The 12,923-nt window shown below is 48.0% G+C and overlaps 1 protein-coding gene across 2 annotated transcripts in view; it reads left to right on the top strand.

Annotated features, from left to right (window-relative positions):
- ARMH1 (armadillo like helical domain containing 1) overlaps positions 1 to 12,923 on the top strand; it is a 56,080-nt gene continuing 43,157 nt past the window's right edge. The window contains exon 1 of one of the 2 annotated variants that reach the window (XM_044004698.1): positions 1 to 93. The gene's annotated coding sequence lies outside the window, so the exon portion shown is untranslated. Of the gene's footprint in view, positions 94 to 6,087; positions 6,236 to 12,923 lie in introns of those variants that run through there. The other variant, XM_044004697.1, reaches the window with a different exon arrangement.

The following is a 12,923-nucleotide window of genomic DNA, read 5'->3' as shown; positions in this document are numbered from 1 at the left end:
CAGAGCGCGTCGCCATTGGCTGCTGCCCGGCAGCGAGACTACGGATTGGTGATGTGTAGTGCCCATCGGAAGGCTTCCCTTCGGGAGAGTGAGGTAAGCAGCTCTGAGGGGCGCTGGGGACCCCCGGGATTGTGATGACTTTGGGGCTGCGGGGACAGCCTCGGTCTGTTCTCTTCGCTCGCTGCTGCGCCCAGGAGGGGAGGCGGGGAGGAAGCGGGCGGGAAGCAAATGGGACCCCCGGGACCTCCCCGCCGGTTTCAACCCCTTGTACAGACCAGGAAACTGAGGCTCAGACACTGGGCTGGGCCCCATCCCCTCAGACTGGTAGCCACAAATCCGACTGCATGTTTTAGGAATACTAGTTTGGCAGCTGAGTGGAGGAGGATGGATTAGGGATGGGAGAGACTGGAGACAGGGAGACTAGGGAGGAGGCTGTTTTCAGAAGTCTAGGGGAGAGGTCACAGGGAAATAAAGTAGTAGGATATTTCTCAGCTGCATTTACCATCCCTCTTCGTCTTCTTGCTGCGCACAAGTAATCCAAGTCCTAAAAGGTCATCGGTCAATGGCCCTAGGACTCCACTCCCCTCCTAGTGACATCCCAAAGCAAAACACCCCAGCCTGGCTACACTCCTATCTATCTGTATACTTATCCACACACACATAGAGAGACATATACACACATGTATACATATACATGTGTGTGTTGATTTACTCTATTAGAGTGTAAACTCCCTGAGGGCAGGAATGATCATGCCTTTTGTATCGGTATCCCCACTACTTAGGACACTGATACATAGTAACCCTTAATCAGTGCTTTTTTATTACTCCTTCACTTAATTCATTCTCTGCTCCCCAATTACCATTTACAGGTTTCAGGGAGATTATATGCTAACCTACTCTTAAATTCCCTTAATCTACACCACCCCTTTTCCCCACTAAAAAACACAAGAGGGATGTCATTCTTGACTCCAAACTCAGCAGTTCTACCTCCTGGTGAAGCAGGAGAGTACCTGAAAGAGAGATAGGAGGGAGCAGAGGCCGGGAGGTGAAGCCAATCACCAGCACCGTATCCACTACCATCTCCCCAAACCTTGTTGGAGATAGGCCAGGACCCTAAGCCCAAGAGCGTTGGGAATAGTAACACTTCTGGCCCGTTACTGAGGGGAGAAATCACTGTGGAGGGGGGGCCCACCTCCCTCATCTCTACCAGCAACAACTACTAACTGGCAGCCTCCATTAGGCAGAGGCCCAGGAGCCAGCAAGTGGCAGCACCCTCATAGCACTGGTGCTACTTCCAGCCCCACCCTCACAGTCATCATTCAAGGAGAAGGGACCAGCCCACTAACTGCCATATCAAGGAGCCAGGAACCCTGAGGGACCGACAGAAGGCAGCATCGCACCAGCACCACCTTGATCCTCATCTCACCACAGAACTGATGGACAGAGCTCAGGACACTGGACCCAAGAGCCTTAAGAAAAGCTGTGAGGGGCCGCTAGGTGGTACAGTGGATAGAGCACCGGCCCTGGATTCAGGAGGACATGAGTTCAAATCCAACCTCAGACCCTTGACACTTACTAGCTGTGTGACCCTGGGCAAGTCACTTAACCCCAATTGCCTCACCAAAAAAAAAGAAAGAAAGGAAGGAAGGAAGGAAGGAAGGAAGGAAGGAAGGAAGGAAGGAAGGAAGGAAGGAAGGAAGGAAGGAAGGAAGGAAGGAAGGAAGGAAGGAAGGAAGGAAGGAAGGAAGGAAGGAAGGAAGGAAGGAAGGAAGGAAGGAAGGAAGGAAGGAAGGAAGGAAGGAAGGAAGGAAGGAAGGAAGGAAGGAAGGAAAGCTGTGCTTCTTGCCCACTGCCCATAGCCATCACCTGTGAAGATGCAGCCTGGCACGTGCTCCTGCCAGGGCCTGAAGACCCAGAAGGAAAAGTTCTCATCACCGAGTCCTTGACCCTGTCTGATAGTTCAGCATCAGAAAGTGCTACCATTTTATCAGTGGAAATGACACTAAGAAGAGGCCTGACCCTCCACTTGGCTGCCTCACCCCAAGCACCAGGGGACCTTCCATCTGACCGGCAGCTGAAACCTTCCCTAGGGGTTGTCTCCGAACTAGGCTGGGAGCTTCCAAAGGGCAGGGACTGTCTTTTCTATTTGCATCCTCAGCTCTTAGCACAGGGCTTTCTTCACACATGCATTTACATGCCTCATGCACTCCTGGTCAACCTCGGGGCAGGTGAAAGGTGACCTACGGAAGCCTCTCAGCAGTCTCAGAGTCCTCTGGATTCTGCTGGGAAGCTGAGTCTCCAGACCCCCTCCAACTAGAGCCTTCCACTAGCTTCCATCTGTGCTGGAAACCTGCACTTCTCCAGGCTTTTCTAAACCTTTCATTTTCCCGGATATTCCTGGTCAGAGTCCTTACCTATAGACAACACTGCCCTGGGCTAGACTTACAGTCTTCTAGAAAATACAGTCCAAAGAATGTCTTCCAGTGTGCACTGTTTCTGGCCTCCAAGCGTCATGAGAAGTGAAGCCAGGGCAGCTAGGTGGCGCAGTGGATAAAACACCGGCCCTGGATCCAGGAGGACCTGAGTTCAAGTATGGCCTCAGACACTTGACACTAGCTGTGTGACCCTGGGCAAGTCACTTAACCCCCATTGCTCCAGAAAAAAAAAAATACAAAAAAAGAGAGAGAGAGAGAAATGAAGCCTTGGGAAATGTTGTCCTTGGCTCTGCCACCATACAGAGAGCATCCAGAGCATATCCTATTGACCTCCCCCATATAATGGCTTGTAGAGAGAACACTGGATTTGGAGTCAGGTTAAATAAGGGGAGGCCGTGGACACGATTTACCTCCATTGAGCAAAGCTTTCGATAGAGTATCTCAGACTGGTGAAGGAGCTGAGGCATAGCCCCACTCTATTCTGCCTTCTTCAGGCCTCATCTGCAGCACCACGTTCAGTTCTGGGCCACATAGCTTGGGAAGGGAGTGGGGGGATCCCTCAAGAAACTTGCATCTCCCCGCCTGCCCAAGGCAGGACCCAGCACATAGTAGGCCCTTAATCCATGGTAGTTGCAATAACACTTCCTTTCTGTTATGACAGAGTAAATATTCACAATAATGCTCAGAGCCCCTACCCATTGAAGCTCCCCCTTTTTAGACCAGTCAGGATTTAACACATGACCTCTCATTATAATAAAATACAAACAGTTGAGATGAGTGTCATATCAAGAACATACATGAACACTAAACACTCTTAAAACCTGTGGTCTCCTCACACACACACACACACACACACACACACACACACCCCACAGAAGGAAGGTCATGAATCCAACCTTAGCCCAGCCCTTCCCTGGTCAGGCTAGGGAAGTTGTGAATGTTGGGATGATGGACTGCCCTCAGATGACAAGAAGGGCTCTACTTTCTGATGCCTCTATCATCATTGCTCTCCATCTCACAGACTGATGAGAGGGCAAGAATTGGCTGCTGCTGTTTTCACCCTCCCAAGGTTATGACCAAGTGTACATCTCAAAGAGGTAAACCATGAATGTCCCCAATCCTGCAGGACATGAAGCCCTGCATCTCAGGGAGAATCCCCCCAATCCCCAGCAGCAGCTGCAACTGACACTCTTCTCTCAATCACTTCCATTTTTCTTCCAGCAATCTTTCCAAAACCACCTACTTCCTACCAGAAGTAAGGATTGGATATGTGAGGGTGAGCTGGATACAAGGTTGCCCAATTGGTTGACTGGGAAGATAGTGTTGATCTGGATAGAAATCGGAAAATTAGGAAAAGGGAAGGATTCACTTTTCACTTTTAGACATTAAGTTTGAGACATCAATAGAACATCCTGTTGGAAATATCCAATAGGCAGCTGGTGATGTGGGACATAAGCTCAGAAAAGAAGCCAGGGCTGGAGCAGTAGACCTGAGGGTCACTACAGATAGATTGTTGAACTTATGACAGCTGGGGAACTCACCCAGTGAAGGAGAAAAGAAGGCCAGGATGGCTTGGAGGGAGAATGGCCTAGCAAAGAAGACTAAGATGGAGCAGCCTGACAGCTCAGAGGGAGACTGACCAGGAAAGAGCAGCCTCCACAAAATCCCTTCTCCTCTCAAGGCCTCCGTTTTCTCTAGGTCTAGGAGCCTGTGACTACAAAAACAAGATGGAGGCCTTCTTTCCCCAAGCAGGACACTGCTAAGATTGTAAGGCCAAAAATACACCAGCTTTGACAGATTTTCATTTCATGTGCTTGATTTTTTCAAACCATATTCTTTCCAATGAGCTGATGGCAGCCACTCCCGATGAGACCTTCACTCTGGTTTCCTTCCCTCCGAGTCCTTCCAATAGAGCCATTGAAGCAAGTTTTACTGCACACTCCATGTTGTGATCAGTTGCCTATAAATTAAATCCTGCTTTCCAGAAGCTATTTTCCATTACTGCTAATTTGTTTGTTTCTCATTTCCTCTGATCATTAGGGCCTCCGGTTGCAAGTACCAAATTGGAAATAATTTCTTTGACATTTAAAAAAAAATGTTCTCGCCTTATTGAATGCCATTTGGCTGGGATGAAAGAGCGTTTGTGTTTATAGAGGAGCTGTTAGCTCCAGTCACAATGTCACTGACCATGCATGGTGCCGATTTTGTCCTTGGCGCCCAGTGATGACAGTGCTGCTGACAGCAGGGTTATTGCCTTCTCTCAGTCATAAAACACCTCCCAGACCTTGCACTAGCCAGCCAAGGTGTGCATTTTGTTGCTCTCCCCATGCCTGATGTGGGCTTGGACTTTTCAACAAACCTATCTAGACAAGAACCTCTGGATTTCTTCTTTCTGATTTGAAGATGACACAAAGCACAAGGAACCCAAAGCAAAGGATCCTGCTCCAGGCTGCAGAAATAGGCAGTAACAATGCAGAAAGGATTATTAGGGTTTACCTCGCCTTATAGAATGCTAACTGTGGTACTAGAAGTGACATCACTTCTTTGGAAAGTGGGAGGCCAGCTGGGAGAAGATGAGTAGAGAGGCCATGGCAGACAGGGTGAGAGGTGCCTTCACAAATGGGGACTTGAGCACTTTGTAAAAGGACCAGCAGCAGGGCTGGAGACATAATTAACAATGGTAGGTGCTGCCTCCCTTGGGAAATGTATTCTAATGGAGGCTGTGCAAAGGCATGGAGTTAGGAAATGTATTGTCTTGTATAAAGAACACCAAGAAGACCAGTGTCCCTGGAGAGTAGAGTATGTGCAGGGCAGTAAGGTATAAGAAGACTGAAAAAGTAAAAGAGGAATCCCTGAATACTAGAAGACCAAACAGAAATCCAGGACTCAATGAGACAACTCGAAGTATCAGAACAAAAATCAAAGAATGAAAAAAGAATAAAATGTAAAATATATGATTAAAAAATGACCTAGTAAACAGATCAAAGAGAGAGAATTTAAGAATCATTATACCCCCCTGATTTTAAAAACCTGGACATTATAGTGTCAGAAATTATATATGTAAACTGCCTAGATCTCTTAGAACCAAAGAGTATTATAAAGATAGAACCAACCAACCTACCTCCCAAAAGAAAAAGTCACAGGAATGTCACAGCCAAAAACCCAAAGCTCCCATGTGAAAGAAAAGACACTGTAAGTATCCAAAAAGGAGCAGTTCAAGGATCAAGGAACCACAGTCAGACTCACACAAGACCTGGCAGCTGCTACTTTGAATGAGAGGAGATCTTGTAATACAGTCTTCCAAAGGAAAAAGATAAAAGCTTATAACCAAGAACAACTTACCCTGCAAAGATGAGCATGATCCTACTAGAGATAAAAATGGATCTTTAAAGGAATAAAGTATTTTCAAACATTTCTGGGGGGAAAACCAGAGCTGAGTAGGAACTTTGAAATCCAAATATAATCTAGAAAAGTGGTCCACTATCCCTGCCAAATAGCACAATGGAGTTTCCTGTAAGCTGAAATCTAAATTCAAAGAATGATGTAGGTCCTAGAAACTAGAAGGAAATCGAGAAGAAAAGCTCCTATGCTTCCCAGCAAGTCTGAGAACAGTAGGTTTATTGATTTCTCTGTTCCTATTCCAGTACTCAGTCATCTGGAACTTGGAAAAATACAGTACTACCTCTAATTTAAAGTAGGTGCCAATGAAACAGCTTCAGCAGAGCTGGAATCAAAGAGGCCTCAGCATCTAAAATGAGGAACTGGACTCCACAGCCCTAACATCACTTCCTGTTCTAAAGGTATAAATCCTGTGGCACTGAAAGACATGAGAAGCATTAGGCCATTGAGGAGGTTGTGAAAATGGAAAGGAAAGGTCTGTTTGCACGTGCATTTTCCTCTTTTTGTATCCCCAGTGCTTAGCACAGTATCTAACACATAGTAGGTGCTTACCAAGTGTCTATTGGCTGACTGACCTACCCCCCTCCACAAGCTAACTCAAGTTTACTCAAAAAAGCATAGCTCATGAGCCCCCACTAATAGTTTTGCTTTTACTAGTTGGCCAAAACATATTTGAGTCATTTAATGAAATAGCAAGACAAGAAGTCCAATTTGATCAAGTCTTAGAAGCATTCATTGAATAGAGACAGGGAAATTTGTAAGAGGGGCAAGGTTTGGGAGAAAGCTACTTTGGGGCACGTTGAGTTTGAGGTATCTCTAGGACATCCAGGTGGAAATGTCAAGCAAGAATCTGGAGAGAGGAGACCATGGAACTCAAGTATTCCATGATAGGATGCTAGACTTGTAGTGGTGAGAGGCATCTGCATGGAAATCATAGTTGAATCCATGAGAGCTAATGAGATCACCCGAAGAGAGAGTGCAGAGGGCCCTAGTGTATAGCTCTGCATAGAAGGTGGGACATAGGTGGTACTCCTGCAAAGGAGACTGAAAATCATAATAGAGAAGATGTGTATACTTTCAAGTTTTTTTTGCTGTTGTTTTTTTTTTTTTGGTTTTTTGTCTTTTTGCTGGGCAATGAGGGTTAAGTGACTTGCCCAGGGTCACACAGCTAGTAAGTGTCAAGTGTCTGAGGCCAGATTTGAACTCAGGTACTCCTGAATCCAGGGCCGGTGCTTTATCCACTGTGCCACCTAGCCGCCCCCTGTATACTTTCAAGTTTGCAAATCCCACTTCACATTTAATCTTCACGATAACCCTGAAGGTAATGCTATTGTTGTCCCCATTTTACAGATGAGGAAACTGAGGCAGGCAGCCTTGCATTGCCAGTGTCACACAGCTAATAACTGCCTGAGGTGGAATTTGAGCTCAAGTCTTCTTGACTCCAAAAGACCAGCTTTGTACCTACCATGCCTCATACAACCCACCTGCTGAGAAGGATTAGTTTAATAGATGGGCCAGGATGGGGGTGGGAGGGGTGTCCAACTGAAAATAATGTCATTTAAAACCCAGGGAAGAGAGAGTATCTTGGAGGAGAGGGTGTTCAGACATGTTAGAGGCTGCAGAGAAAATTCAAAAAGGATAAAAACCAAGAAAAAGCCACTGAATTTAGCCACCAAGATATTACTGGTCATCTTGAAAAGAGCAGGTTCCATCAAGTGGCAGGAATGGGAACCTGTTCTTTCTCGTATATGACTGGAAAAGGGAAAGGGGTGATGGGTGATGACTCGAGAGTAGTAGGTTTGTGTAAACGTTTTTTAAGGACAGGGCAGATCTTGGCATGTTTGAAGGCAGCAGGGGAGGAGCCAGTGGAGAAGAAAAGGTTGAAAATTAGGGAGAGAAATTGAAGAGATGAGTTTCTGGAGAAGACAGGAGAGGTGTAGGCACAAATAGCAAACTGGGCATTGGGTGTACTACTATACTGCACTACACCTATGCTCTACTGTACTATACTATACTACACGATACTATACCATATTTATACTATATATACATATATAGGTATAGTGTTCTATATTATATTTATATATTTTTTATATTATATATATATACACACACACACACACACACACACACACACACACACACACACACTATCTCAGCCTGTGGGAGACACCATCGTCTTGGTGGAGATGTACAGCAATTAAGTTGTAATGTGGGGCTGGAGCTCAGGAGAGAGGTGAAAACTAGAGAAAGAGAGAAAGAGAGATCTGGTGATGATCTACATAGATATGATCATTGAATCCACAGGATCTGATAAGATCACAGAGAGAGGGGAGGAGAGAAGGCAGGTAAAGGAGGGAAGGAGAGGGAGAGCTAGAGATAAAAGGACAGAGACAGAGCAGGGGAAAGAAGGGAGAAACAGAGAGAGAAAGGGAGGGAGAGAAAGAGAGAGAGAGAAGCCCTGGGGTACACCCACTCAAAGGAGGCAGAACATCAGTGACAAAGAAAACACCAGAATGTTTCCCCCTTGAAACTGGGACACACTCTCCCACAAATACACAGTGTCCATGGGAAGGCTGAACATGCCTTGGGAAGACATTTGGAGGGACACACATGCAGAAAGTCTGTGGCCCTGGTACCTCCACAGAGGAAGCTCTCCTGCGTCTCACAGTGCAGGGCTGCAGATACTTCCGAGGGTGTTTTCCTGCTGATTCCATTGGGCAAATTCTCACCAGTCTTTGGTGGCCTCGAGGCTGCTGGGTGATGATGCTTCATTGCTCTCCTGATTCCCCAGTCCCCTGTTCTGAGAGTTTTTCTCTGCTTCCAGCTTCAACTAGATTCCTTCCCCATGAGAGTACAGGCTACCAGCACCTTCCCTTTATCTTCAGCTCTTTTATGGAGGGAGGTCCTTCTCATCCCTCATTTTAAATCAGGCCACAGTCACTCTCTTCAAGGAGATGGAGGCTGTTAATCCATAGTCTTAAGTGTGCATGACTTTTCTTTCCAGAAGGTCTTTTAAAACATAGAACAAGGGGCAGCTAGATGGCACAGTGGGTAAAGCACAGGCCCTGGATTCAGGAGGACCTGAGTTCAAATCTGGCCTCAGACCCTTGACACTTACTAGCTGTGTGACCCTGGGCAAGTCACTTAACCCCAATTGCCTCACCCCCCCCAAAAAAAAAAAGAAACAAAGAAACAAAGAAAATTGAGGGAGGGGTTAAAACAAGAAAGGAGGGGAAGCTAGGTGGCACAGTGGATAAAGCACTGGCCCTGGATTCAGGAAGACCTGAGTTCAAATCCGGCCTCAGACACTTGACATTTACTAGCTGTGTGACCCTGGGAAAGTCACTTAACCCTCATTGCCCTGCAAAAAAAAAAAAGAAAGAAAGAAAAAGACAAGAGAAAAAAGCCAAGTGAAAGGCAATACTGGACCTCAATACTTTGTTCCAAACCTCTTCCTTGGTTGTGTCCATTTGGTTGGGAATGGACCTCCCCAACTTTGAGATCTCCTCCACTGACAGCCTCAGTTGGAGGACCTTCAAGGGCAGGAGACCCAGACTCCCAAGGTAGGGAACTCCACTTGGGAGTAGGTCTGAGTGGTACAAAAGCAATAACCCCACTTTGGCCCCATCCCACATGCCTCTGGAGCCACCCAGAGCAAGCCTGGTCCTTCATCCCGTGTCCTCCCTAAGATTTCTCTTGGCTGGTCTTCACATCACCTTTCCCTTGAGTTGTTCCTCACACGATCTGATCTCAAAGCCCTTGGTCATCTTCATGACTGTCTAGACACTCCAGCCTCTGGGATCCAACAGAACCCCAACCCTCTTCTCATGAAGGGAAGGGGAGAAGGGAACCACATTTACTAAGCACCTCCAATGTGCTAGGCACTGTGCCAAGCTCTTTACAAATATTATCTCATTTGATCCTCACAATTATGATCCCCGTTTTTCCATTGAAGAAACTGAGGTATAGATTATGTGACTTGCCCTGGGGCACATAGTACTAAGTGTCAAGGCCTAGATTTGAACATAGGTATCCCTGACTCCAGCACCAGCACTACCTACTGTACCACCCAGCTGCCTTCAAACACCTGAAAACCATTCCCATGATAGCTAGCATTTATATCATGCCAGGCACTGTGCTGCATACTTTATAGTTATTACCTCATTTGATCTCATGACAACCCCGGGAAGTAGGTGCTATTATTGTCCTCATTTAACAGACTGGGGAAACTGAGGCAAGCAGAGGTTATGTGATTTACCTAGTATTAGGTAGTAAATGTCAGAGGCTGGATTTGAACTTGGGTCTTCCTAACTCCAGTCCCAGCACTCCATCCACTGTGCCCCAGGCTGCTATGTCCCCAAGTCTTCTCTGGGCTAAAAGTCATCAGGATCTTTATGTATCCATCATATGATATAATCTTGGGGTCCTTCAGTCCCCTGAAGGACCTTTCCCTGGTCACCGTACCTTATCACTTCCCTTATTGAACAGTGCTGCCCAGAACCAAACCAGCAACTGCTAGTGAGACCTGAGCAGGATGGAGGCCGGTGGGCCTGGTGACTCGTCCATGCCCGAGCCTCCTTGGCCAGCCCACCACACTGCCACCTCGTGCTGAGCTCCAAGGCCACTCACTGCCTGTGTAACTGGGCCGCCGAAGCAGATAAAGGGTTGGATTCCTGGCTCTGTGTCTCTTGGCAGCTTCCCACAAGCCCCTTCCCCTGACTGAAGGGGACTCTCTTTCCTCACCAGTAAGATGGCATCGATAACAGTGCCTCTGTCTCTGCCCTAGGGCACCTGCATTTATTAGGGAGACAAGAGCTTTTGCAGCTTCTAAATTCTCCAGAAATACACATGGCTCTTAATGTGAGAAGGTCAACTGAGGCCCTCGGCCAGAAGCTTGACCTTCCTCAGGCCCCAGGACCCAAGAGGGTTCTTGGGAGACCCTTGTCCCACCAGGTATGGAGAGCCGGCCAGAGGTTGGAAGGTGTTTTGTGCCCTCCCGGCATCACGGTGTGAGCTGGCATGCCTGTCTCCCTGCTCCCCAGGTCACAGAGTTCTCTAGCAGTTTAAACATTAAACTTGACATGATTCAAAAACCATAGGCAGTCTCCTGACTCCCCAGGTCCATTCCTGAAACCTCCCTTCTTCTGGTTCTCCTGGAAAGTTCAGACTTGTCAGACTTTACCCTCCCACTCAGTCACCTGGCTTTTATTATGTGCCGAGCACATAGCCTGGAGTTACAGGGAAAAGCAAAAAGCAGGCCCCTAGAGCTCCCAGTCTAATGGGAAGAGAGCACATGCACACAGTTAGGTACCAACAAGCTAGAAACAGGCTAAATCGGAGATAATCCATAGAGGGGAGGCCCCAGCATTGAGAGACTCAGGAGGAACGGGAAAACTATGAGGTGACTCAATATCTAGTAGGTGCCAGGCACTGCATGAAGAAAATCCCTGCCCTCAAGGAGCTTATAATCTAACAACATACAAAAGGAAGCTGAAGTTGGGTTGGGGGCAGGGGGTGGGGGGGTGTCAGAGGGTGGGGGAAAGGGGCATGATGAAGATGAGTGTGGAATGGAAACTAAGCAGAGTAGCTAGTGGCAAGTGAAGAGATGGCTGGTATTTTGAGCCTTCAATAAAGGAAGGCGGTAAGAAGAGGTTTTTGCTTTGACCTCTAGCCCTCCAATGTGTGTGTGTGGTGGGGGGGGGATACAGAAACAATGGAGGGGGCTAATGAGGCATGAGTAGCAAAGCTGAAGGGCAGCTAGGTGGTGCAGTGGATAGAGCGGCCAGCCCTGGAGTCAAGGGGACCTGAATTCAAATCTGGCCCCAGACACTTAGTAGCTGTGTGACCCTGGACAAGTCATTTAACCCTGCTTGCCTCAGTTTCCTCACCTGTCAAAAGTGCAGGAGAAGGAAACAGCAAACCACTCCAGTGTCTTTGCCAAGAAAACTCCAGAAGGGGTCGCTGGAAAGTTGGACATATCTGAAACGACTCAACAACAGCAAAGCCGAAGCGATCTACTGGATGCTGAGTTTATTCCTGCCCCCGGGCGGGACATGATGAAGATGATGGTGCAGTTGAAACCAGGCAGAGGAGCTGGCGGCAAATGAAACTGTGTTCAAATGTTCAGAAGGCTTTCTTTGGAAAGATCAAAAGCCTTGTTCTCTTTGGGCCCAGGAGCAAGACCAGGAGTAGACACTGCAAAGTCAGGAAGGACTTCCTAAGCGAGAGAACTGACCCAGTGTGGGAAGGACTGCCTCTGACGCAGGCTCCAAGGATGAGAAGTGCTAGCCCCTGTGTCCTCTGTCATGGTCGGCCCACACCTGGAGTCTGGGGCCCTGATGAAGATGGGGAAGGGCCTCCAGTTTGAGTCACTCATGGAGATCTGTGGGAGGAAGGTGTAAGGGGGAGCCTGGGAGCTGTGCCCAAGGGCTCTCCTGTGGAGAAGGGGTCAGCCTCTTTCTGCTCCCCCAAAGGCAGAACTGAGAACCACCCGGGGACGAACTGAGGCAGGATGCCAGGGGAAACTTCCTAACAACTGGGTGCACAGCTCACAAGGTTTGTAAAGCTGTCTCATCGACCCCTCCCCACTTGTCTGAAGCACAGAGGGCGGTGTCAAGAGGATTCATATCATAGAAGCAGCTGCTCCACAGGCCCTCCGGAGGAGTAAGTGAAACAACAGAGTGAAGCACTTGGCAAACCTTTGAGCCTTCTCTGTGCCCATTTCACAGGTGGGGAGCTGAGGCTGAGCGAGCTTGCACACAGGCAGTAAGTACAGGAGAGCTGTCCTAGAGTGGGCTCCTCTCTGGACACCTCCAAGCCTAGGCTGGAGGACTGCCTCCTGACGTGGATGCCGTGAAAAGTATTCTTGCTCTGGCCTAGGCTGGCACGCATGGCCTCCGGGTCTCCCAAGCCTGAGGTTCCTTCACTTGACTTTTGTCAGTTTCTTTACTGAAGCAGGGGGCGGGGGCAGGCAGCACTTTTCCCACTTTAAGAGGAGGAGATGCTGAGGGGACCTGCTCTCACCTACTGGGGCCCAGGTCAGCGGCTGCTCCAACCACACCTGCCTAAAAGCCACTTTTCAAGGTG

This window comes from Dromiciops gliroides, chromosome 4 (assembly GCF_019393635.1).
Source record: "Dromiciops gliroides isolate mDroGli1 chromosome 4, mDroGli1.pri, whole genome shotgun sequence".
NCBI lineage: Eukaryota > Metazoa > Chordata > Mammalia > Microbiotheria > Microbiotheriidae > Dromiciops > Dromiciops gliroides.
The sequence above is the reverse complement of the archived record's forward strand: the minus strand, read 5'-3'. Positions and strand labels throughout refer to the sequence as shown.